General features: G+C 43.9%; 1 protein-coding gene, 1 long non-coding RNA gene and 1 pseudogene across 6 annotated transcripts in view; 1 reads left to right on the top strand and 2 right to left on the bottom strand.

The window, feature by feature from the left end:
• Positions 1 to 27,044, bottom strand: LOC125389614 (uncharacterized). The gene is made up of 3 exons (XR_007228499.3): positions 26,689 to 27,044; positions 12,411 to 12,504; positions 1 to 2,816 (listed from the first exon to the last, which is right to left on the bottom strand). It is a non-coding gene; the product is annotated as an uncharacterized LOC125389614 (long non-coding RNA).
• On the bottom strand, positions 1,180 to 1,279 carry LOC125390123 (U6 spliceosomal RNA; annotated as a pseudogene).
• A 205-nt stretch (positions 27,045 to 27,249) lies between the features above and the next one.
• Osbpl8 (oxysterol binding protein like 8) overlaps positions 27,250 to 27,603 on the top strand; it is a 135,184-nt gene continuing 134,830 nt past the window's right edge. For all 5 annotated transcript variants that reach the window (XM_048418196.3, XM_048418195.3, XM_048418194.3 and 2 more), the window contains exon 1: positions 27,250 to 27,578. The gene's annotated coding sequence lies outside the window, so the exon portion shown is untranslated. The remainder of the gene's footprint in view (positions 27,579 to 27,603) is intronic.

Raw genomic sequence — 27,603 nt, 5'->3', positions numbered from 1 at the left:
CTGGGTGCTAGGATTAAGGACATGCTCCCCCACACCACCCACACCGCAACATGTCTTCTAAGACTATTGAGTAAAGCCACATGTGTCGGATCTCACTTGTAATCCTGTTCAGGAGACTGAGACAGGAGGATTACTGTGAATTTGACACTAGCTTAGGTTACTTAGTAAGTTCCTGGCTGGCTTGGGCTACAGAGTATCGCTCTGCCTCAAAACAAAACGAACAAAGATAAAAAATATTTCTAGGCCGAATAGGGTATGCCTATAATCTTCGGATTTGGAAGGAAGATCAAAAGTTCAATAAAGGTCATCCTCTGTCTGCTACACAGCCAGTTTTGAGGGCAACTTGATAATATGTGGGACCCTGTCTCTAAACCACACACACACACACACACACACACACACACACACATTTTAAGCTTAGGGAAAAACACCCTTATCCACTGCTGGTGAAGCATTATAGAAATCAATTTGGAGGTTCCTCAAAATACAAAAACAGAACTGCCATATGGCCCAGCTGTTCTGCTCCTAGCATACCGTAGCTCAGAGAGCTCCATATCTTGCCATAGTCACACTTGCATATCCATCTTGTCGGCTGCTCTATTTACTATAGCAAAGAAACGGAACCAAAGTAGATGTCTTTCAACAGATGAATGTATAATGAAAATATGGTGTGTGTGTGCCTGTGTGTGTAATGTTACTCAGTTCTAAAGAAAAATGAAGTCACTTAGTCTTCAGAAGAATCAATGAACCTAGAATCTATAGTAATAAATGAGGTCACCCAATCTCAGAAAAAGGAAAGAAACACGTTCTCTCTCAAACATGGATCTTAGCTAAATGTGTGTGTGTGTGTGTGTGTTTTTTGTGTATCAATGCCTGTAAGTTTGGATATAGTATAACACTTAGAAAGAAGACCAAGAATGGAAAATAGTCATAAAAGAGGACGTAAATCTATGTTTTATTCTCTTTCTTTTGTGGTGGATAAGTATGTAAATTGTAGCTGAGCTGATCACAAAAGTGTAAAACCCAAAGTGAACCTCCCAGCTTCAGAATGCCCATTCCAACTGTACAGAAGTTCCCTGAGCTACACAGAGGTTAGCCTGGGCAAGTGAGTAGCTGCCTTGATCTAGCTGTGTGATATTTCTATTTGTGAATTCATGACAACGAAGTGAATTTTATTATAAAAATAAGGAACACTTCACAAATTTGCATGTTTTCTTTCTACAGGGGCCTGGCAAATCTCTGTATTGTTCCAATTTTAGCATACGTACTGTCAAAGTGAGGGTCCAACATAGTTTCCGTTTATTTGTTTGGTTTCTTTAAACATATATTTTCATTTTATGTGCAGGGGTTTGGCCTGCATGTTTGTCTGTGCACCATGAGCTTGCCCAGTGTCCATGGAGGCCAGAAGAGGGCATCAGATCCGGAGTTACAGATGGTTGTGAGCCATCACGTGGGTTCTGGGACTTGAACTCAGTCCTCTGGAAGAGCAGCCAGCGCTTTTAACCACTGAGCCATCTTTCCAGCCCTGCAATGTATTTTAAAAAGGTAAATACACCTCTTCAGAAGCTTAGCTTTATTAAATATGATCAATCTGTTGGGAACTTTAAAAAAGAAATTCTGTACTTATATGGCCAGCAGGGGGCAACTAAATACTTGGGAAAAAAGCACCCTGTGTAAGGAAAAAAGTTAAAATTAGGATTGTCTGTTGGCATTGTGCTGTGCGAGACAGCTGAGTGCTTTTTAAAATGGTAATTAGCACCTAGGCACACATTCACACTTGGAATTTGTGAAAATAATTGAGCACTCTTAAGCAGACAGATTATAAAACCACATGCTAAGGCCTGTCTGTGCTACACTGTTTGGGTTTTCGGTATTCAAGTGTGTCTACCTTGGTTTTATATTTTATTATAACACATTTGAGAATTTAAAAAGAAATAACAACTATAAGACAAATCAGAACCTTGGTGAGTTATTAAATACAAAAATTCTGAAAGTAGAATATCATCCAGTGTGAGACGCATCTTAGCGCCGTCCATATGCGCACAGCCGTGTGCACACAGGCACACCGGGCTCTGTCTCTCCCTCAGACTGACTGTCTCTGCCCACAAGGGAGCCTGCCGGAGCTCTCTTCCTGATAGTTCTGCGTGGTTCAGGACACTTAGACATGGGAAGAAAGAGGCTCCTAGCGCACCTCCACCATGCACCTGTCCTGCCAAGGCACCTATTGCCACGCTCTGGGGAACTTCTTCAGCCCGTTTCCAACTACACAAGAAAGAAACTTGTCTCGTTATTCTTTCCTTTTTTAAAAAAGTCAATTGGCATTTGCCCATCCCCTTATTTGAACATGAACTCTAAAAATGACCTAGGAAGCAAATCATGTTTTTATGCTGTTAAGATCATTACAATGCTGCCCAGTCTTCAAATGCCACAGAAGGGGACAGTTTCTGCAACGAGATGGGGGTGGTTCACGTTCAACTCTTTGTGGTCTGACCACCATACAATCATACAACCTGCATGTCATTTGATCATACAGCCAGAGCTGGAATGCAGCTGTTGGCTTCTCTTCCTCCTGGCAAAACCAATTATCTCCTATTGTCTACTTTACGCCTTCTGGTCCAGCATGCTGAAGGTGAGTGAGTCCTTTCCAACCAAAGGTGTCAAGTTATTTCTCTCCTGTGGTGACCCTGGTCCTCAGGTGACTCTCCCATCTCAGGGAGCGGAGTCCTCTGCCATCAGGGAGGGGAGCCTTCTGCACTTGCAGAGCCAGTAGAGACTTGGGGAGCCGGCCTAGTCACACATTCATTCACACGCGGAATCTGTGAAAATAAAAGAAACACTCTTCTAAGAAAACAGACTGTAAAACCACATTCTAAGGTCCATTTGAGCTAGAGTTTGGGGGTTGGACTTTCAGTATTCCACTCTTCTAAGAAAACAGCTTATAAAACCACATTCCAAGGTCTCTCTGGACTAGAGTTTTGGGGTTGGACTTTCAGTATTTTATATCTTTATAACTAACTGATTGTTTTTTAACTTCCTGTATTACAGAAAGAATAATAAAGATCACCTTGTTTCCGTAGGGTATTCTAGGACTGTCCTGCGTTTCACTAGGTTGTCTAGGGTTAAAGATAATGGGGGTTTTCTTGACGCACAAAATGCCTTACTTAAGACGATTCAACTTCATGATTTTATACTTCTCGCTGGTGGGATAGGGACATTCATTCAGTAGGAACCATACTTAACTAGCATGTGGGAGGCTCGGGCCTGAATCCTCAGCACCACAGAAACAAACCCATGCCTCAGGTTTTGAATTTGGGCTTCTCCCAGGGCTCATAATATAGAACACAGTTCTGGCCCATATTACACAGCGGCTGTTGGGTACGTAACAAAAGCTCTCCGTACACTGCTAAGTGACAATGACCAGAAGGTTAGGTACATTAAATGTACTTAAAATATTTCCAACTTATCTCTACCTGGAAACAACCCTACTGTATCATAGCTGAAAAGATGGCCCCGTGGTTAACAACACTTGGCATTTTTAGAAAAGACCCAAGTTCAGTTGCCAGCCCTCACGTTGGGGGGGGGGGGGACTCACAATTTGCAAACAAAAATCTTTGAAAAGAGGGAAGTATCTGAATCATTTTCTAGCCTTCTTTGAGGAGGCTAACTTTATGTCCTTATCAACATATCACATGCAATGAGCTTCGTTGTGATATTTCCATACATGTCCATAATGCACTTCGCTTATATTCACCCCATTACTCTCACCCCCCCCCCCACTTATCTCCATCCTCTGCTCAGTTTGTTACCTTTGACCTTTCATGTCCCTGTCCCCCAGCCCCTGTGAGTTGCTTTAAGTGTTGCTCCCAGAGGCACGGGTTAAGTGCATGTTTTCAGTGATACGGACGCCTGCCCGGTGAGTACACCACTAAAAAAATATTTCTGTCTTAGCAACCACGAACTGTGGATCCCCCGGTGCAGGTGGGACCCTGTAAACCCTCTTCTCTCATGATAGACTCAGTCATGTGCAGGTCTTAGGTGATTCTTCCCAGTTACTGTGAGCCCAAGAGTGATACAACCACGCCACTGCCTGGAACACAGTCTTCCACAGCTCCACCTTATCCTTTGACCTGTACCATACAGAGACTAGTTTTTAAACCTTTCCATAGAAACCAAACCAATAAAATATATACATGTGGCTGTTTAGGGATGAGTATTTATTTTATAGAATTGACACGCGTAACTGTGGTGACCTATTAGGGTTTCAGTTTGAGGCAAAAGATCCTCGCAGAATTCCTTCCTGCTCTGGGAAGGTCGGTCTTTAATGTAATAAGATTGTCAGTCAGTTGGATGAGGTTCAGTTACATTATGAAGGGCAATCTCCGCGTTACCCAAAGTCCACTTATTTAAATGCTAATCTCTTCCAAAAACACCTTCACAGAAACATCCTGAGTAATGTTTAACCAAGTATCTGGGCATCATGACCCAGCCAACTTGGTATACAAAATTAAGCACCACAGTTGTCTCACTTGTTTATATCACAGTCAAAAACCTGGAAATGCTTCTTCATGGTCAGAACGTCCAAGCCCCATCCAGGCTTAACTGCTATACCAGAACAAAGACTGTCCAGCAAGTGTATGCTGATTTTCAAACCGTACGTGAGGCTGGCAAGACAGCTCCCTAGGTAAACGAGCTTGCTCCCAAGCCTTATAACCTGATTTCATCCCTGGGACATGCGTGGTGGGAGGAGAGGCTGCAGTTGTCTTCTGACTTCCACGTGCACTCTGTGACATCATGCTCGCTCTCTTGCTCTCTCTCCCTCTCTGCACTGTCATTCATTCTCTCTCTCTCTCTCTCTCTCTCTCTCTCTCTCTCTCCTCTGCACTGTGATATTCATTCTCTCTCTCTCTCCCCTCTCTCTCCTCTGCACTGTGGCCTTCATTCTCTCTCTCTCTCTCTCTCTCTCTCTCTCTCTCTCCCCCCCCTCTCTCTCTCCCTCTCTCTCCTCTGCACTGTGGCCTTCATTCTCTCTCTCTCTCTCTCTCTCTCCCTCTCTCTCCTCTGCACTGTGGCCTTCATTCTCTCTCTCTCTCTCTCTCTCTCTCTCTCTCTCTCTCTCTCTCTCTCTCTCCTCTGCACTGTGGCATTCATTCTCTCTCTCTCTCTCTGCACTGTGGCATTCATTCTCATTCATTCTCTCTCTCTCTCTCCCCCCCCCCACTCTCTCCTCTGCACTGTGGCATTCATTCTCTCTCTCTCTCTCTCTCTCTCTCTCTCTCTCTCACACACACACACACACACACATACACACACAGTATGGACTGAATTTATATGATTGAATTAAATATCCCCGGAGGTTTTGGGGTTCTGCCAGCCTTCCGGTGTGGTACTGGTGGACAAGGAAATATAAGGATGAAGGGAAAGCTCTGGTTGGATCATGCAGCATCACCTCCTGGCTCCCCAGCTAACCCTCTGTGCAGTTTGGATGAGTTATTTGTCTTGAATGTAACGCTCCATTTCCTCACCTGTACAGAGAGAACAACAATAACTCTACTCGTGGTGCATTTTGCTTCATTAAGCAGCACTCACTGCTCTTTGCCGTGTGCACGCAGTGGGCTGGCATCGTTCAGTGCTCCTGCAAGCTGATGAAGCTATGGGACTCAATCTTATGGGTGAAATATTACAGAACTGACATGTATCAGTTGGGTATGGTATCCATACTGGTGCTCCCCACACTTAGGAGGTCGGAGGCAGGAGGATCAAGAGTTCAAGATCATCCTTCTCGGCTTCATGAGTTTTCCAGGTCATGTACTACAGGGGATGCTCTTTCAAACAACAACAACAACAACAACAACAACAAAAAACAAAAACAGAAACAAAAACAAATATGCCTCCCCAACCCCCCCCCCCCCCCCCCCCCGCCAAAAGAACAACCAAGAAAAGAATTGACATGTGTCGCTTTCAGGCTGAGCTAGTGAAAGGCCAAAATGAGTTCCCAGGAGCCTTCTTCCTGGCTTACCTTTCCTTGACAAATGATTCATGTAAAGACAGCAACACTAGCTGGGTATGGTGGTTCATCCTTTGAATCCCAGTGTATTCAAGGCAAATGTAGGTGGATCTCTGTGACTTCCAGGCTGGCCTGGCTTACATATAGAGTTCCATGGCCAACTAGGACTACATAATGAGACCCACTGTGGGTTTTTTTTTTTTTTAAGCTTTAGTAGGGGCTGGGGAGATGACTCAGTGGATAAATGTACTTGCTGGACAAACCTGATAACCTGAGTTCAATTTCCAAAGCCCAAGACAAGGTAGGAAGAGAGAACTAAGTCCACAAAATTGTCCCACGACCTTATATATGCATTGTGGCACAAATACCCCCATACATGTTATGCGCACACATAATAATCATAAAAAAATCCACCAATAAATTAATTAATTGAATTAAAAAATATAGAGGCCAGGCATGAAGGTGCGTGCTTGCAATACCATCTATCTGGGGGGGGCGGAGGCAAGAGGGTTGCCACATTCAAGGCCAGTCTGGGCAACTTGCCCAGATCCGGTTTCTGAATAAGATACAAAGAAATGAGGAAGGTCTAGAGATGTTGTCTAAGAGATAGCGTGCTTACTCAGCATGAAGAAGGCGTTGGGTTTAATTCTCGGTATAGAGAAAATATTTCCACAGATCGTAGGAGGCTGGGGCGATGACTCAGTAGGTGATCTTGTTTCAAACAATGGGGATGAAACCCACAGGGTGGCCCCCGCAGGTAAAGCACTTGCTGTGAAAGCTGGATAACCCAAATCAATCAATTCCCAAACCCAGGTAAAGGTGGAAAGGGAGCAACCAAGCCACAGCATTGTCCTCTGACCTCCACACAAGCGCTGTGGCACCCGTGTGCTCACGCCTGTCTATCACATACACACATGCACACACATACACACACATGCACACACATACACACACATGCACACACATACACACACAAAAGAGTAATAGCTGTGGTCATGTATCTTAACTGTAATCTGCGTTCAAATAGGAAGGTACAGAGAAAGTAGGAGAGAAGAAAAAAGAGGAGGAGGAAGAGAAAGAGGAAAGGAAAAAACAATAGTCTGGGGTTATAGCCCAGTGGCAAAGCCTAGGGTATGTGGGGTCCTGCTGATCAATCCATAGAACCATCCCCACCACAAAAGAAAAAAAATTATAAAAACAAAACTCAAACCACAACAGAAAAACTTGCTGCTCTTACTGACAAAGCTGCTTCAACAACATAGCTCCCATGTACAGCGACAACCATTCAAAAAATAATAATTTTCCTTAAGAACTAATGGGCACTGTGTGTGATGCTGCATGCCTTTGGTCCTAGCATGCAGGCAGCAGAAACAGGAGGATTACTGCAAGTTCCAGGCCAGCTTAGTCTACGTAGAAAAAGCGAAATTCAGAAAAAAAAAAGAAGAAAGGAAGGAAAGAAGATAGAAAAAATGGAGTGATTGATCAACTCAGATAGTAGACAGACATGTGTAGGACCAACTTGTTTTACAGTTGGCAGCAACAACAGAAAGAATGGGAGTTAGATCTCCTTCTTTAGTAATGAACCAGCCTGCCTTCATCTTGGGCTTGAAAGTCATCTTACAGTAAAGACAAACTAGGTTCATTCCTGTTCATGGTTAAAGCTCTGTTTCTTGAGGATTGGGCTATGTCCCACCTGTAACCTTAACTACAAATGGTTCTGTACTGCCTGTTTCAGGAAAGAGCAACTGTGCCTTTGTTTCAAAAAGTTGCCAGCATCACTTTGTAACCCTACCTTTGCTTCAGGAGGTTGTTATGACCTCCTTGTTATGACAACTTTGTTATACTCTGCTTCTGTAATCTGGTCTATATGCCTTCTCAGCCCCAATTTGGAAACCCTCTACTCCTGTCCTCAAACTCCCAGAGATCTTCCTGCCTCTGCCTCTCGAGTGCTGGGATTAAAGGTGTGCACCATCACTGCCCATTGGGGGAGGGGCGGACCCTTTGGTTTTACATTTGAGCAAGGATGTGTGAGGTGACATAACTAGCAAGCGGTAGAGGGCAGGATTAGAACTAAGATCTGGTTAACTTTTGACTGGGAGTTCAACTCCTTTACAATATAACATGCCAATCAATCAATTAAATATGGCTTAACATATGTGTTTGTGTGTGTATGTATGTGTGTGTGTGGCGGGACATGCGTATAGTCACAGTCCACATCTGGGAGGTTGAGGAAGGAACCTGGAGAATAAGAGACTTCCTCATCGGCTACATAGTGAAACACTATCTAAAAAAAAAAAAAATTTATATTAGTGAACTTCATGGTATCAAAAGGTTTTGAAAAAAGATTTTCATTGGCCCTAATAAGACCAACTCCCAACAGCTTCTGAGTTAGCATTTTTTTCACTTAACCCAACAGGGACATCCATGCATAAAATCAAAGTGCAATCAAAGTGCAGTTCTTGTCAAACATTTGCACTGGAAAAATAAAACATTAACTGAACACTTTTTTCCTTCTTCAAATGACAGTAACCATTTAAGGAGAGGCCTAAGCTTGCACTTGATGGGTTTTGCTACTTTTTAAGAATTTGACAGCTGTGCATTTGGAACCTGTTCAAATTCTATTTGTGGCCAAATCACGGAAACAAAAGAGTCTCTACATCTATTTCTTCACATCTCTAGAGTAATCTGTGTTTGTAGATTGCCTGGTGTACTTTTGAACATATTAGTGTGTTCAGTTACCATAGTTCTTCTGCAATGTTTGCACTCTTTATTTATTTTTTTAAAATGGATATGATGAAGAGGCAAAGCTTTTCATAACTATATTTGGTTAAGGATAAAAAAATAATATAATTATAGTGTATCCTTCATGTGACTGACCTCCATGTACAGAAAATAAATAACATACCTCCTCACCAAGTAAGAAACCCAAGAAACCACACACACACACACACACACACACACACTCCACATATAAAGGCTGGAGATGTATCTTAGTTGGCTAATATGCACGAGGCCCTAGCACTGTTTAGGGCAGATATGGTGGCAAGAGCTTGTAAAACCAGCACTTGGGAGATGGAGGCAGGAGGATCAGGAGATCAAGGTCATTTACTGCCACTTAGTAAGCTTGAGGCTACCCTGGGCGACATGAGACCCTTCTCAACAAAAAAACATGCAACCATGTATGATCACCACATGTAGTTTCTTGGTATGATCCAATTTCTAGGCAGTATTAAAACTTCCCTGATTGTTTCGGTGTCTTTCTATTTCCCCTGCTTTTCGCTGCTATTTTGAGACAGTGACTGATGTAGCCCAGGCTGCTCTCAAACTCACTGAGTGGCAGAGGATAGCTCTGAACTCTTGCTCATTCTGCCTCCAGCTGGGCGGTGCTGGAATTCCAGAAGGGCACCAGCACAGCTGGCCCTCAGTTTTACTTGTTCTATTTTTCTTTCTATTTTTTTTTCTGAAATAACACTTTAATCTATAGTCTAAGCTGGCTTAAAAGTCCCTGTGTAGCTCAGGCCGATCTCAAACTCCAGGTGATCCTCCCATCTCATTCTTCTAAGTGCTAGTATTCTAGGTTTGGGTGCCATTCACGATGAAAAAACAGTCTGTTTGAACCGGGATCTAATAAAAGTTCAGACACTGCATTTAGCTGACGGGTCTGATGAATCTATTTCAATTGCAGCAATAATACTTTTTGTCCTACCTCTACCTCTCAAGTGCTGGGATCCCAGGTGTGTAGCACCCTCCTGGTGTAGGTGCTGGGATCCCAGGTGTGTAACACCCTCCAGGTAGGTGCTGGGATCCCAGGTGTGTAGCACCCTCCTGGTGTAGGTGCCGGGATCCCAGGTGTGTAGCACCCTCCTGGTGTAGTGCTGGGATCCCAGGTGTGTAGCACCCTCCTGGCGTAGGTGCCAGGATCCCAGGTGTGTAACACCCTCCTGGCGTAGGTGCCGGGATCCCAGGTGTGTAACACCCTCCTGGCATAGGTGCCGGGATCCCAGGTGCGTAACACCCTTTTGGTATAGGTGCTGGGATCCCAGGTGTGTAGCACCCTCCTGGTGTAGGTGCTGGGATCCCAGGTGTGTAGCACCCTCCTGGTGTAGGTGCTGGGATCCCAGGTGTGTAGCACCCTCCTGGTGTAGGTGCTGGGATCCCAGGTGTGTAGCACCCTCCTGGCGTAGGTGATCACACACTTGCATGTTATACACGTACTTTACCAACTGAGTTATGGCTTGAGCCCTATAGTGTTTTTTGTCTTTTTCTTTTTTTCCCCAATAAAGTCTCATTATGTAGCATAGGCTGGCCTAGAATTTGCTGTGTAGACCAGGATGGACTCAAACTTACAGTGATCTTTCTGCTTTGATCTTCCAAGCGCTGGTGATAGAGGTGTACATGCATCTGTCATGTTTTTAACTAATAAAGGTCATTTTGCTCTAGAATTTTCTCTGCCCTCACTTTAGATACGGCCAAATGGTATATCTTAGCAATTAAAAAAAATAAAGGTAGCTGTTTAGATGTAAATAATGTTTGGTCAAAGATCTGGCTAATTGGAAAGTGAAGTTAGTAACGTTCCTCGATCGCTAAATGTCTAAGGAGTAGTGATCTCTAGAAAGGAATTGACATTCAAAGGTAGTTTTGAGGTGGAGATGGTGGCCCACATCCTGTAATCAAGAAGTTGGAAAGCAGAGGCAAGAACATCAGGAATTCAAGGTCACCTTCAGCCACACAGTAAATCTGAAGCCATCCTGAGCTCCATGAGACAAATCTCAAAAACAAAACAAAGCAAAAAACAGTGGCCAGAGAGATAGATGGCTCATCTGTTCAGAATATTTACTGCCCTTGAAAGAAATCCAGTTCCCAGCATCAGTACCCGGTGACCCACAATTGTTTCTAACTCCAGTTCCGATAGACAGTCAACTCTATGACGTCTGATGGTACCACCACTTCAAGGTGCCCATGAACTCAAGCAGGGACACACACATCCACATTAAAACAAAACAAAACAAAAAACACCTGAGGAGAACAAAAGAAGGATGAAGTTCTAAGTGGGGTGCTTATTAACCACAGTCTATTTCCATAGAGTATTTTGTAGGCCTGGGGTTGGGAGTCGAATTAAAGCCGTGCACGTGAGACTAACAGGCAAAAGAAGGACCTCTCTAGAGAGCCACTGAAAACAGAGGCGAGAGAGTGTCGGCAGAGTCCGGAGGAGAAGGATGAGCCCTGAAGGCATTCATTAAAGGGGTTTTATTGGAACATAAAGTGTCTTTCTCGGGCCAATGAGACGGCTCAGTGAGCCAAGGTGCTTGCCTCTAAGCCTAAGAAGCTGATGCGATCCCTGGGGCCCACAGGTTGGAAGAAAAGAACCCAATCCTTCAAGTTTTCCCCAGATTTCACTTGGGTTTGGGAGGGTAAAAAGACACCTGCAAGATCTGGTAGAAGGCGTGGAGGGTTGTCACTGTGACAGGCGAAGAGACGGCAGCTCCTTGGTAATTTTGCAAGCCTGCATGGCGCGCTCGCTCTCAGAGAATAATGCGAACGAGCCTTGAAACTCGCAGTTTTTAGGGCTGCGGCTTCTTGCTCGCTTAGCATTTATTTCAGAACAAAGGTAGAAGAACATACAAACGTTTGATAATTGTGTGTGACTAGGATGAGTCTAGGACTCGGTAAAATCTACAGCTTCCGAAGTTGGAAGAATTATATCCAACATGGCTTATAAAATCGAGACTTCTCAGTAGCTAATAGGTTTGTAGAAATACAGATGGGAGAAACTAACTGAAACAGTCTAATATTTTTAGGCACAAACTAGGATATAAGTAATATGAACATTTTATCTATAGTGAAGGATACAGGGGCTAGAGAGACGGCTCGGTTAGTAGATTGTTTGCTTAGTATGCACAAAGGCTTGAGCATGATCATCAGCCCTGAATAAACTGTCCTTAGTGACACGTGTCAATAGCCTTAGCTCTCAAAAAAATGTAGCCATGAGGATCAGAAGTTCAATGTCAAGCTTGACTGCATATTGAATATGAGGCCTTTCTGGGTTACTTGAGATCCTTGCCTCAAAAATCCAAGAGAGAGAGAGACAGAGAGAGAGAGAAAAGGAGGGAGGGAGGGAGGGAGAGAGAGAGAGAGAGAGAGAGAGAGAGAGAGAGAGAGAGAGAGAGAGAGAGGTGTCATTTGGGCATTCTACAGAGATTATAGATCTGGTTTTATCAATAACGTATTAAGAAATAGGCAAAGTTTGAAAATTCTAGAGGTATATAGGCAAAAGAAGTAGGGCTTTGATTTAGAAAAAAATGCAAGGTGGGGCTGGAGAAATGGCTCAGTAGTTATGAGCACTGGGCTGTTCTTCCAGAGGACCTGGGTTTGAGTCCCAGCATCCACATGATGAAACACAACTAACCTGTAACTCTAGTTCCAGAGGCTCCCATTCTTTCTTCTAGCTTCCACAGGCATTGCACACATGTGGTGCTCGGGCATACATGCAGGCAAAACATCTGCACACATAAAACAAAAAGAAAATCAGGCTGGGCGTTGGTGACACACCCCTTTAATCCCAGCACTCTGGGGAAGCAGAGGCTGGTGGATCTCTGTGAGATCAAGGCCAGCCTGGTCTACAAGAGCGAGTTCCAGGAAAGACTCCAAAGCTACAGAGAAACCCTGTCTCAAAAAAACGAAAACAAAACAAAACAAAAAGAAAATCTGAAAAGATTCCAAGTGCCTAGTGTGGTGGCACCTTTGATCTTAGCAATTGAGAGGCAGAGGCAGGTGGATGGATCTCTGTGAGTTTGAGGGCAGCCTTGTCTACAAAGTGAGTAACAGACCAGTCAGGGCCTCATAGTGAGAGACTCTTAAAAAAAAGAAAGAAATTGTAGAGAGCTGCGTGGAGCCGCGCCTTTAAGATGGCGCCGGCTGCCGCCCTCCGGGACAAACAACTCCTTTTATGGTTATGGCCTGTAACTTGCTATGATCTTGTGTCGCTTGCGTATGCTTGAGCCTATGGGCGATGTCCACGTGGCACTCCGGGATAGGCGACCATAGCCTATATAAGGGCTGGGAGCAGTCTGCCTGGGGAGAGAAATGAGAGAGAAGCGAGAGAAGCCATTGTTCAAGGTTCTGAATAAAACTGCGTGCAAGAAGAGCTCCGGTGTCGTGTCGTCCTTGCAGGTCGAGGTGGCGGTCATGACAAGAAAGGAAGGAAGGAAGAAAGGAAGAAAGAAAACAAGCAAACAGAAACCCTCTAAGTACAATTTATTTGCACTAGAGTCAATTGCAACTTAATTATTTTGTCACGCTTATCCTGTGTTTATATATCTTTTTGAGATATTCCAATGTGTAGTGGCGTTTGGGATAAGCTGCTTTTCTATCTGCCATCCTAGAACTGAAAAAAAAAAAACATATTTGCAGCAGGGAATGTCTACATCATCTACGTAATCACCCGAGAAAAAAAAAAGAATTCTTGGTCTTTTTGTTTATTTTATTCATTTGCGATGAAGTCTAACTTGTAGCCTTGGGTGGCCTGGAACTTGTTATGTGGACTGGGCTGACCTTGAACTTTAGGTGATTTTTCTGCACCTGTTTCTAGAGAACTGGGGTTAGAGACAGAAGCAACCATACTCGGCTTTGTATTCTTTTTAGAGTTCAGGATGTCTTGTAAGTTGAATTAAAACTCAGGAGTCAATCTTTATATTTTGTACCTAAATTTCTAGCTATTTTGGGGCAAGCTGCTAAAACTTAGCATACCTAATTTCAAGTAGGCAATGTGGGTGGAAAGAGTAGGCGGAGCTTTTCAATAAGCCTTAATTGTTCTTAAGCTGTGAATGCATAATTATGTAATTTGTTATGATGAATTTTCCTTTTTAGACTTCTGCGGTAGGAACCATTAATGCGCACGTGAAAATCATATAATTCTGATTTCTATGGCTTTATATCATCAGCTCCTAAATATATACTAATTACTGACTGTATAATAAATCTTCTTCACTGGGACACTGGGCAAATTTGAAATGAGAATGTCATTATGAAGAAAAACACTTAAAATGTCAGAGTAGCACAGCTATTTCCGAAGAGAACACCTAGAGAATATTAATATAATTTTGCCTATGTGGATGAGAGAGAAGAGAAAGCAAGGGGCAGTGTGCAGCAGTTTGACTTTTTAAGTCATATGCCAGACAGAAAGATATAGAAAAACATAAACTACTTGGATGAGGTCTATTTAACAATAGGTGGGGAATGAGAATCTGGTTAGATCTATTTCTGATAGCAGACATTTTCTTAATGTCACTTTATACTTTTGAAATTATTGCTAAACCAACTTTTAAAAATATTATGATTTTGTACAGTGAACATTTTTAGAGTTTTATAAATATTGGGGTGGGATTTAGACTTATTGACACATTGCTTGGTTTTTGAGTATGAAGCTTTGGGTTCGATCCTTAGCATTCGAGAAGTGTCTATAATAGTAACACTCAGGAGACTGGAGGATCAGGTCTTTCTCAACTGTGTAGTGAGTTCAAGGCCAACATGAATACCTAAGACTCTGTCCCCGAAAGAATTAAAAAAAGAAACTGAGAGGGGTGTGGAGACACACACAGAGGTAGGTGAATCACTGTGAGTTCAAAGCCAGCCTGTTCCAGATAGAGTTCCAGGCCAGCTAGGGCTACACAATGAGACCCTGTCTCAAAATACTAAAACAAAAAACCAAAAAAACTTTTAAAGACTTACTATTACTTATATGTATGAATGTTTTGCCTGCGTGTAACTATGGGTGCCGTGCCTGTCTGGTGTCCTTGGAGGCCAAAGGAAGACGTGAAATCTGGGGCTGGATTTACTGACAGCTGTAAACCGTCACATGGGTGCTGGGAATGGAAACCTGGTTCTCTGGAAGGGCAGCTAGCACTGTTAACTACTGAGCCATCTCTTCAGCCTTGACTGTCAAAAATATTTGTCACTTCCAATGTTCTTTATTCTCAATTCTCAGGCCTTTCATTTTGGATCTTTTCTTTTTCTAACTAAATTAATTTCTTTAGGTTTTCCTTTAAGGCCCATGTTTGCAACTTTGCTGTAAATTCTGTCTTTGCTTTTTCTAAGATGCTTTTTTTTTATTTTTGCAATATTAGGGTTTTTGTTTTGTTTTCAGTGTGAGGGGTGGAAAACTAGGGCTTTGCTACCTTGAGTCAAGTAGCTCTACTTCTAGCTACATCCACAGACTGTGTATTTGAAACAGGCTCTCACCAAGTTGCCCAGGCTGACCTTGAACTCACTGTGTAGCCCAGGCAGGTCTTGAATTTATAATCCTCCTGCTTCAGTCTTCCAAAATCACTGGGATTATAAGTTTCTACCATCACTCCTACCTAGCCTCCTTCTTGAAAGAGCTCTTCAAGGTGTCTTAGAATTAAGGCTGACAGGTTTTTGTTTTGTTTTGGGAGGTCTCGTTATAAACCCCGGCAGGCCCCAAACTCACTAGGTAGCCCAGGCTGGCCTCCACCTTGCAAGCCCTCCTGCCTCTGTGCCTCTGTCACTGAATACTGGGAAAGTGGACATGGTTCACTACACCCAACTAGTCATTTTCTTTTAGCCAATTGAACATATCCCACAGTCTTCTGGTTTCTCTTGCTGCTGATAAAACAGTCTTTTCTTCGTCACACTGAAGGCTTTGGTTTTAGTATTCTGCAGCTTCACTGTGGTGTATCTAAGTGCGGATTTATTGTTCTTCAAATCGCTTAGGATTTGGAGAGCTTCCTAAGTCTGTGCGTTGGAGTCTATCATCAGTTCTGAAAAGTTCTCAACCATTATCTTGTCAAACATTGCTTCTGCTTATTGTCTTTTTGCTTTTCTTCCAAAACCATAATTAGATTTATTTTAAATCTCACAATGTCTTCAATTGTCACTTAGATTCTCTTTCGTATGCATTTCCTATGCAGTTACAAGGACGTCTTTTTGTTTTTGTTTTTAATTTAAAATTTTAAGAAACTTCTCTTTCTCCCTTTCCCTATCTCTGTGTGTATGATGTGTATATTATGATGAGTGTGTGTGTAGGTGTGTGCACATGGGTGCTGGTGCCCTCAGAAGCTAGGCGTGATGGAACTGAATTCAGGTCTTCAGCAAGAAGAATACACACTCTGACCTTCCAAGGCGCTCCTCTCTCCCCAGTCTTTTTGGTTTTGTAGAAGTTCTCAGGTAGCTCAAACTGAATGGCCTTGAACTCTTGATCCTCCTGCCTTCCCCTCTTGAATGCTGGTTTCATGGTCAGGTGCTATCACTGCAAATCTTTCTTGTGGCATTGGGATACTTCTTTATTTCTGTCTTCCATTCTCTATGTTCTGTTTTACCAGTGTTAAATAAATTATTACACCTCTTCATTGATTTTTAAGATATTGTTTATATTTTAGTTCCTTAAATTCTACTTAGCAGTCTTTGAAGATAGCTCAGTCTGGGAAGGTTCTTGTCCTGTTAGCCCGAGTGTTAGGAATAATTCTTAAGAGGAGCCTCTCTGCCCATGCAAATAATTCCAATCAGACCAAATTAGACCGAATAAAAGATGCCCATGTTAAATGCAACGCTCCTGGTGGCCATGAGTATGGCGAGGGTTGGAGAGAGAAGGAGAGACCAAGCAAAACTTGAGACAATGTGCTTCTTTTTTGGGCAGCAGCCTAAATAACCTGTGGGAGTGGTCCTAACCCTCCCTGGGGAGGGGGTCACTGCTTGGCAGGCTTTCCTGGAGGTGGAGTCCGGACCAAGGCAACTCCCAAGGGGAAGGGGTTTCCAAAGATGGAGCCCGGGTATTACAATGAGGACTTGAATTCAATCCCCACGACCCACTTAAAAAATATGCTCAATTGTAATCCCAATGCTGAGGAAGCAGAGACAAACAGACCCCTGGGACTTGCTGGTCAGCCAGTTAAGACAAATCATTGAGCCTCAGGCTACTAAGAGACCCTATCTCAAAAAAACAAAGTGGATGGCTCCCGAGGAGTTACTCCTGAGGCTGTTCTCTGACCTCTTTATGCACGTGCACCCTTATGTGCCTTGTGGTAGCTTGAATGTAATCGGGGCCCCATAATTGCTGTAGGAATTCCTACTGCCAGGAGCTTTTAAGTTACCCACCCACTTGGGCATGGCCTCTTATACTATTTTATGCTGATGTAAAGCATTGTCCGGCCTCTTTTGTGGCTGCTGGGATTTGGTTGCCGTTCTTCGGTACAGCAGGATTGTGACTTGTGAGTTTACCCCTCAATAAGTAACCCTCTATTATTCTCAATTTTGAGTTAGTGTGGGATTTCTTTTAAGTGTCCTTCTTCATCTGGTGCCCCACATGGGTTTGTACTCCACACCTACCGGGTGGATGGCCTAAGGGCGTCCTTCTTCACATACTCTCACAGGGAGTTGTACTACTAGGAGGTGTGGCTTTGTTGCCTTGTTGGAGGAAGTGAGTCACTGTCGGGGGCGGGCTTTGAGGTTTCCTATGCTCAGGATACCGCCCAGTGTCTCAGTCTACTTCCTGTTGCCTGAAAGATGTAGGACTCTCAGCTGCTCCTCCCACACCATGTCTGCCTGCACACCGCCATGATGATGATGGGCTGAACCTTTGGAACTGCAAGGGAGCTACCACAATTAAATGTTTTCTTTATAAATGTTACTGTGGTCATGGTGTGCATTTTCACAGCAATAGAAACCCCCACTCATTACTATAGTTTATTGTTTTCTCCACATAATGCCATCTTTTTTTTTTTTTTTTAGCCCTGACTGTCCTGAAACTCACTATGGAAAACATACTGGTCTCAAACTCACAGACATCCACCTGCCTTTGCCTCCCAAGTGCTGGGATTAAAGATATATACCACCACTCCCAACCTTCAAGTTTGTCTTTCGTTCATACTTTACAAACTACAGTTTTCCCTTCCATAAACCCAGTATCTTAGTTCCTTGTAAATATTATTGTTTCCTATTAGAATGGCTTTCGCTAATGGCATCTCTCTTAGTTGGGGTTTCTATTGCTTTGATGAAACACCATGACCAAAGTAAACTGAGGAGGAAAGAGTTTATTTGGCTTATACTTCCACATCATAGTTCATCATCAAAGGAAGTCAGGACAGAACTCAAGGAGGGCAGGATCCTGGAGGCAGGAGCTGATGCAGAGGCCATGGAGGGGTGCCGCTTACTGGCTTGCTCTCCTCTGACTTGTTCAACCCACTTTTTTATAGAACAGAGAACCGTCAGCCCATGAATGACCCCAACCACCATGGACTGGGCCCTTCCCGTCAATGACTAATTAAGAAAATGCCCTACAGACCTGATCTTATTGAGGCATTTTCTCAATCAAGTCTGCCTCCTCTCCAGCGATTCCAGCTTGGGTCAAGTTGACATGAAGTTAGCCAGTACGAGATCCTACTTCTATTTTTTTTTTTTACTACATTTAAAATGTGAGCAGGTCATTTATTTTCTTAGAGTTTTATTGAAGGTATTTTATTTTCCTTTTTGAGACAGGGTTTCTCTGTGTAGCCTTGGCTGTCCTGGAACTCAGTCTTTAAACCAGGCTGACCTTGAACTCACAGAGCTCTGCCTGCCTCTGTCTCCTGAGTGCTAGGATTAAAGGCATGCACCACCACTGCCCGGCTGATAGTATTCTTTTTAAGGCTTAAATGAGGATAGTTTCCTCCAGAGAGATCTCTGTTGGCTTTGCAGGTGTTTGAAGAAGCAATCAGTCAAAATCAAGAATTATCAGTTTAAGGTTCCTTGGGATTACCCAGGCACTTGTGTGAGGATTGGACTGTGACTAAATTCTCAGACATGCCCTTGCTTTCCCCCTGGCTACTAAGTGCCAAGGTTTATGGCCATTCACTTATTTTCTTATTTGCAGACTCCAGAGGAGAGCATCAGCAAAGACAACCTTATTTTTAACTTACCGTTACAACTAATGAAACATCCCTGGTACTTCGGCTCTTGTGTTTACCTCCCATAAGGAGATGTGGAAAGCAAGACTCATTTTTAGGTCAGATCAAAATACAGGGGACACTAAGGGGTCATCGGAAGAGAAAAGAACTGCTTACCCAGCCATCTGTTTGAGTGTCTTGCCAAGATTTTCCAAACTGCTTGCAAAGGACTAGAATTGCTTTTCTGAGAAAAATCTCACGAGCAAGATTATGAACCACATTTATAGTCAAAACTGTCTTCGCTTCCATGGGACCCACGAAGAGTGATTATTCCTTTGGACTTTTTTGACCTGTGTATTTATTTTATAGCTTGTAAACCTGTATATTAAGCCTCACAGCCCCTCCTAAAATGTTACTAGAGTGCTCTTTAGATAAAATAAAAACACCTCAATATTCTCTCCTTTAAATTGTTTGAACAACGTAAATGGAAAGATCCTTACAGTAAATACCAGATTTGGCTTTGTTTCCTAAGATAGGGTTGCATTATACAGTCTGATCTATCCTGGAACTCACTGTATAGCACAGGCTGGCCACGAGCGTCCAATCCTCCTGCATCAGCCTCTCCAGTGCTGTGATTACAGGTAGGCATTACCAGGCCTGGCTTTAAACTACTGTTGTCTCTTTCTGAAGATGCTCCCCCCATCTATGGGTGCACACCATCATCCTGTTCCTTTTGTTTGTTTCCGTGTTCTTGAAACAAGGTCTTAGGTAGCACACACTAGCCTTGCACTGGTTGTATAGATGAGGTTGGTCTTGAACTCCTGACCCTCGTGAGTCTACCTCCTAAGTGCTATCATTATAGGTACTCTACCTGGAGAGACCACTTTTTAAACATATATTTTAGATGAATGTTTACCATATGTGTGAGTAAGTTGCTGATTTTTTAATCTTATTAAATAGATGCCTAAATATTATTCTATAGTACACGTAGCCTCTAAGTCACTAATTGATGGGCTTGCTTCAGATAATTTATGAGATTATGTTAAATAAAAGGTAGTCCCAACAACAACCAATCTTGGTGTTTTCTTCTTGTTTCATATCAGTTGCTACACCTCGCAGTAGGCAAGTGAGCTTCAGATCTTCACTCTCCCTCCTGTCCTCCATATCCAACCCTGAGTTTTGTCCCCAGCTCTGCAGCAGACTACTGTGTGGCCTCTCCTCACTCTCTCCCTGCTCCCAGGGGACTAAGTACATCCTTAGTCCCTTGGAACACTTTGCTTTCCTCTCTCCTGTGGACCCCCTCAGCCTCTGTCCCCATTCCTGCCAGCCCCCAATACTTTTGAAAGTCTGACAAATAGAACAAAAAGGAATCAGAAGTCATAGGGAAGGAAACAAAATATTCATGAAGAAGACATTACAATTTTAACAACTATGCGCCAGACACAAAGGCAACCAAGTTCATAAAAGAAACACTACCACAGCTTAAATCACACATTGACCCTCACACACTGACAGTGGTCAATACCCACTATCAACCCCATACGTCAGTGTTGCACTCTCACCCACAGAGAGGTCATCCAGATAGAAACTAAACAGAGAAACGCTGGTGCTGACAGGATAAACCAAATGGACCTGAGATAGTTACAGAGTATCTTACCTAAACACAAATGAATACACTTTCTTCTCAGCGCCTCAGATCAGATAACTAACCTATGACATCTGGAGAAACAGTAGCAGCTGCTAAAAAAATGAAATCATAAAATTCGCAGGTAAATGAATGGAACTAGAAAAAAATCATCCTGAATGAGGTAACCCAGACTCGAAAGAGAAATATGGTATATATTTGCTTATATGTGTATATTAGCTGTTGAGTCGATGATAATCAAGCTTACAGTCCACAGAACCACAGAGGTTAGGAATAGAGCAAAGGACTGGGGGAAAAGATAGATCTCCCCGGGCAATGGAAATAGAATAGTTCTGGATGGATAGGAGGCAGGTGTAGACGGGAACAGGACGAGCAAGTGGAGAGGAGAAGGAAAGAGTGGAGTGAGAAGAGGGAACACAGAGAGATGACTAAAATGAAGGGTGGTATGGAAACTCAATACTGTAGAAGCTTCGAAAATATATACACATTTATGTAGGCACTCTAAATGAAATCACCAAGTAAAGGGAAAGACAGAGGTCCTGCTGGACTCCTCTTGTCACTAGATGAAACTTCCAGTACAGGGATTGGGTTACATCTAATTGAGTTGTTGGCCAACGAGGTCCCATGAGAATCCCCAAATAACCCAGGCTGCTGCCAAGACTATAGGTTGCTTCGCACAAACTAATGGTAAAGCCCTATTGCTAAAGACATCAATGCAACTCAATAAATATGGAGAAGTTGGGCTGGTGCCTTCATAGAGCCTTCATCCCCACATTCTCACATCTTTGGTACATGAAGGAACCCTAACCCTAACTCTGCACACTACCAAAGGAGAAAGGCCAACACCAACCCAGCCGCAACCCTGCTGATCTACAGCGGTTTCCTGCCTGCAGGATATGCTAGCACGCAGGCGGCACAAGGTTAGTGGGCGTAATCAACCGATATCTGATTTGACTTAAGGCCCATTCCATGAGATGGAACCCAGACCTAGCACTGCTTGGGTAACCAAGAACCTGAGACTAGGTAGATAGCCCAGGGAGCTAGGGTAAAATCAAATATTACTGTTCTGAAACAACAACAATGTAGCAATAAAATTACTCCTAGTGGCGTTCTGCTATACTCCTAGATCAGTGTCTTGTTGTGTTATCATCAGAGAAGCTTTCTTCTACAGCAGATGGGAACAAACAGAGACCCACAGACAGGCATTATGGAGAGAGACTATGGAACCCTTAAGCCTAAAAGGGTGTCAAATCTTTCCCCTAAGGGCCCCAGAAACCCCTCAGAAGAGGAGGTGGAAAGATTGTTAGAGCCAGAAAGAATGAAGGACGCCAAGGAAACAAGACCTTTAAGTCAACATGGCCAACTTACATGCGAACTCAAAGTCACTGAGGCAGCATGCACAGGACTGCACAGGTCTGCGCCGGATGTGGTCTGACAGCTGAAAGGAGAAGTGCACTCACGTCCCTATACCTAACCCTGTGTCTCCAATGGATAGCCATTTGGAAATGTAAATTGAGTTCCATCCAAGGGAGTCTCACTGGGGAAACAAACTACTCCAAAGGGTAGGCTTCTTGCCCAGCAGTAGATGGCCAACAGAAATGAACTCTGACATCCCTGGAGGACCCCTGTCTAATGGCATCATTCCCCTCTCCCCCCAGTTTTATCTTATTTTTAAAACTTTTATTTACATATATATCTTTCTGCTCTCTTTTTTACCCTACAGGTCCTTTGAATATGTATTATAGCTTCCAGTTTGGTGTTTTTATGAGATTCCTGATGGTGTGAACCAGTGGGAGCCTTTCTTCTATGTCTTCTCTTGGGCTTTTTTTTTTCTTCTGTTTGTTTTTTGTTTTATCCAATTCTGACGTGTTAGTTTTTGTTTTATCTTATTATATTTGATATTATCCCTTAGAATCCCGTTTGTTCTCTAATGAGAGATGACGAGGTAGAACCAGATGGGAGGGAGTAGGAAGGATCTGGGAGGAGCTGAGGGAGGGGAGAGCATAATGAGGATATATTATTTGAGGAAAAAAGATCCATTTTCGATAAAAGGAAAACACAAAAATATTTTTAAAAAGATCAATTTTATGTAGCCTAGGATGGCCTTGAACTAACAGAGATCCCCTGCCTGTCTCCCGAGTGCTGGGATTAAAGGTGTGTGACAGCACTGCCTGGCCTCTGATCCTCAGGCAAGCTTTGTGACAAAATATCACACTTATACACATACAACAAATCAATCTAAAAATGTTTTAATAAAAAACAAACGTGGAATAGAAAGCATTGTTGCATCGCTAAATGTTATTTTCTTAAAGAACATTTATTTTTACTTAGATGTATCTGTCTGTGTATCACATGGTACCAAACTACAGCTTCTCTCCATGACTCCTTTAAACCTAGTGTTTCCACTATAGCTGAGGCTTCACCTTCACCAATGGCCTCTCTTGGCCTCTCACAGTGCCATGACCCCTTCAGTCCTGTAACTCTCAGGCGGATGAGCCAGGCCCATCTGGAAGACACACATTGCCAAAATCAGATGCCAGTTTGAGTGGTATACTTAGTCCCCATGGACCACAGTTTCTGTGCGTGGACGCTGAGGAAATGTTTCCCTGCAGTATTTCATGGTGTCATGTGCATCATCACCTGGATGGTATTGGTCACAGCGATTTTTTCAGCCCCAGTTAATGTTACAGCATCGATTGTTCTGGTGAAAATTGTCCTTTGATAGAGTCTTCATTCAAAGTATGACATGAATGGCCCTGCTAAGTCTTTGCTTCGGAAACCTCACACGCAGGCCCTCCACTGTCTGTGCCTTTACCAGTTTTCTTATCTTGGAATCTCCTATAACAGTTTACCAAGCTCTGGGTACTCACCAATGATTTCTAGTCCAAATTTCTTCTTTAACCTTCCTAAAACCATGGGTCAGGTTAGTTATAGAAATACCCCACGTTCCCGGTACTAATTTCTCATCTAACTTCCTAAAACCATGGGTCAGGTTAATTATAGAAATACCCCACGTTCCTGGTACTAATTTCTCACCTAACTTCCTAAAACCATGGGTCAGGTTAATTATAGAAATACCCCACGTTCCCGGTACTAATTTCTCACCTAACTTCCTAAAACCATGGGTCAGGTTAATTATAGAAATACCCCATGTTCCCGGTACTAATTTCTCATCTAACTTACTCTCTGTTGTAATAAATCTTCGACCCAAACAAAACAAAACTAATTTGGGGATGAAAGAATACATTTATTTGGCTTACTGCTCACAGCCCACCACTAAGGGAATCCAAGGCAGGAGCTCAAGGCAGAAAACTGGAGGTGGGAACTGAAGCAGAGCTCACGAGGAATGCTGCTTCCTGGCTTCTCCTCAGGCTCACATTCAGCTACTTTTTTTTTTTGTACAATCGAGGCCTATCTTCTTAGGAACGGCACCTCCCACAGTAGGCTGGGCCCTCCTACGTCCATAAGCAGGCTAGAAGCTGCCCCATAGACATGTCCATTGCTCAATCTGATAGGAGCAGTTCCTTGGGACTCATTTTCCCCAGGTATGCCCAGATTTGTGACAGAAACTATGATACTCTAGACTGGGCTGGGTTTGGACGTTCAATCCTTCTGCTTCAGCTTTCTGAGTTGCTAAGACTACAAGCCTGAGGCTCCAGGTCTGGCTATGCATCGATATTTTGCTCTAATCATCTGTGACGGATGTCAAAACCACTAGTTACTCATGGCGAATATTAGCACTTACATTGTGTGCCAGTAACTCCCTACTTACAACTACCTGCATTAAATTAAAAAACAAAAAAGATGTCATGTTCAGTTACGTGTACTTGAGTACGTATGTACTTGTGAGCACGGGTACCCATGGAGCCCGGAAGGGGACATCACATCTTCCGGAGCTGGAGTTGCAAGCTACTTAATACAGGTGCTGGGAACTGGTCTTAGGTCCCCTGGAAGAGCAGCAAGTGCTCTTTGTGTCACATGACTTTAATCCCAGCACTCGGGAGGCCGAGGTAGATGGATCTCTGTGAGTTCAAGGCCAGTCTGGTCTACAAGAGCTAGTTCTAGGACATCTGGGGCTGTTACACAAAGAAACCCTGTCTTGAAAAACCAAAATAAAAAAAAAGAAGAAAATCATGTTTATTTATTGTGTGTATGTGGTGCACACCTGTGCGTGTGTAAGACAACTTGTAGGTGTTGGTTTTCCCCTTATAGGTTCCAGTGATCAAACTTGGGCCATCAGCCTCATCACTATGTAACTAAACTCTTGAGAGCCTCCTAGTCCCTTTCCCATACTCTTTTTTTTTAAAGTGATGCTAAAAAATTTCTACTCGTCTGTCAAGAATCTGTATAATCCTTTGTATACTGATGGCTTGTTTCTCACGTAAGCATCATCCATTGAGGGAAAAAAACAAAGCTATCAGTCCTTAATGAGTATGTAGTCCAACTCCTCGCTTGTTTTTCAGAACTGGAAGTGCAGCGAGTAATTTATCTTGACACATATCTAATTAGCTATGTCTATAATGTGGGTCTCCTTGCTTCTCAGATCCTGTTTTTCACTGCAACAAATGGTCAGATTTTCAAAGGCCAATTGGAGAAATTGGAGCGGAGGCAGGGAAGAATTATGCAAAGCAAGTTGCCTCTTGTCTCAATTACCGGAGTAAAAGCAGAGCAAAAAGAAACAGCTGGGATCGTATATTTTTCTTGTTCTCTAATATTTTAGGAGCATTGTTTAAATATATCTGACTGCAGTTCACAGTAAGAAATGCAATTTAAATAACAGCAGGGAACATACTTTTACCCTGATTATTCATTTATTTTAAATACTGGGTCTTTATGAGTCTACGTAGTCCTGGAACTTGCTATGTATCACAGTCTGGCTTTGAACTCACAGAGGTCTGCATCTGTCTTCCAAGTGCAGACTACAGACATGGCCTACCACGTCCAGCTACTCAGAAAGTAATTTTTTTTTATTTATTTTTATTTTTTTTTCAAAGTTTATTAAATTATGAAAGTTAGAAAGTAATTTTTAAAAAGGATTTATTTCTTTTGTATGAGTGCTTTGCTTGCTTGCACATGTCTAGAGACTGGGGTGATCAGAAGAGGTGGGATTCCCTGGAACTGATGGGTGTGGGCTATCATGTGGGTGCTGGGAAGAGAAACCAGGTTCTGCAAGAACAACAAGCCTTCGCAACTGCTGAGCTCATCTCTCTGGCCTCCCACAAACTAATCTTCGCTCGGTTTAGATGTGATGCATTCTTATCTTCTAAATTATATTCTATTAAAACCTAATTCGTTAGAAAAAAAATGAAAACTGGCTTTTCAGTTACAGTCTGACAGAAAAAACAAAAACAAATAACCAAAACCACCACCACCACCAGCAACGAAACCACACTGCTTCCTATAACAGGCGACATGTTCCAATCTGCTGACAAACTTCCTCACATGACATTACCCCACTAGAACAGCACTTCACGGCAGTCTCGTTGTTTTTCAAATGTTGAAAAGATATCTGATTCAAGACATGTCTGAAAGATCAGGGGCCTGGCATAATTTGACTGGGCAGCAAGTTGCTCTTTCCTTGGGCAGCATAATGACCAAGCAAGTCTGTGATTCTACCGCTATGAGGTAGATCAATAACAGGCCAAACTCTGTGGCCTATTTATTCTGAAGTATCATTTGAAGATGATCCAAATGTCATCTGATTTCCTGTCCAGGAAATGTAATGGGAATTGTGTAAAATTTAAAACAAAACACACAGTTCTGAAGTAGAAGGGAAAGCAAGGAATTTTTATCACAGAAAGCTGCCTTGTTAGCGGGGCTGAGTGTCCTCTTTCTGTTCTGTACTGTAACTTGCTTTCCTCAGAGGACCAACTCTACCCTGTGCTCTCATCAACTGGATGGAGAGGGGGTTCCTGGGGTCATGGTTTTAAAAAGAGCCAAAGATGAAGTGTACGAGTTGAGGTACTTAAAAATAAACTCAGGCTTTATTTTCAAATGGAGAGGTATTGCCAAGCTGCCACGTATTTGCTTTAACTGTCACCGATCTCACTGTAAAACTTAATGACCGTAAAAGCTGGCACGAGGATCCTGAACATGACTAGGAAAAAAAAAAAAGCCTGCTAGGCTATTTTCATCCCAGCGTGACCGAAATCCACGTTTCAAACCTTTTTTCAGAGGCACACAGCAAGTGAGAGGCCACAGTGAGCGTTCTACTGCGAACAGGAAGCAGCAGTTCCCAAAAGCTTTTCAAGTCATAATTTCGTCTTGAAGCCTCCTCTAGGGCAAGCTGGGGATCTGAACCAAGCAGGAAGAAGGTCGGGAGGCGGGTCCTGATCGGCTCAGGTGAGGCCGGCCGGGTTCCGACCTTCCCCAAGGCCTCGCTCAGGGTACCAGCGGGCACCGAACCCTCGACGTCAGGGCTTCAGAAGGAGCACCCGGAGGCGAGGTGACCGCGAAAGCTCGACATCACAGCAAGGGTCCAAGCAACTGCCTCGGCGCTAGGCGCCCAGTCTGCAGCCGATACCCAGGCCCGCCCCCTTGCGGTGTCACGTGACGGGAAGGGGGCGTGGTGGGGAGCCGAGGCTGGGGGCGGGGCCGGGCGAGAGGGGGCGGGGCCTGGAAGGTGGCGGCTCGTGGCAGCTCGCGGCGGCCAGCGAGGCGGCGTCAAGGCGGATGACAGCATTCGGCTGCGACGCGCTCCCAGCTGGGCGGCGGTGGTAGCGGCAGAGGCAGCGGCAGCCCGAGCGGCAGCCCGAGCGGCAGCGGCGTTCGACTTGGCCGCTGCCGAGAGCCGCCGGCGGTAGGGGAGGAAACGGGGGGCCTGCCCTGGCCCGCGGGGCCGAGAGACCCGAGTTCCCGCGCCGCTCGGGGCCGAGCCCCCGCCGCAGCTAGACTGCGCCCTCCGCCGGGGCTGGCTCGCAGTTGCTGCCGGCCGCCGCCACCGAGAGAAGTTGGGGGGGCGTCCCACCGGACACTAGGACCCCGGGCTCGGGGGTCACCGTGATCCCGCGGAAGCCTGCTCCCGGCGAGCCGCCTCCTCAGGGGCTCCGCATCGGTGAGTGGCGCTCGTCCCCGGAGTT

The sequence above is a fragment of the Myodes glareolus genome, chromosome 26 (genome assembly GCF_982192425.1).
Source record: "Myodes glareolus chromosome 26, mMyoGla1.1, whole genome shotgun sequence".
Taxonomy (NCBI): domain Eukaryota; kingdom Metazoa; phylum Chordata; class Mammalia; order Rodentia; family Cricetidae; genus Myodes; species Myodes glareolus.
The sequence above is the reverse complement of the archived record's forward strand: the minus strand, read 5'-3'. Positions and strand labels throughout refer to the sequence as shown.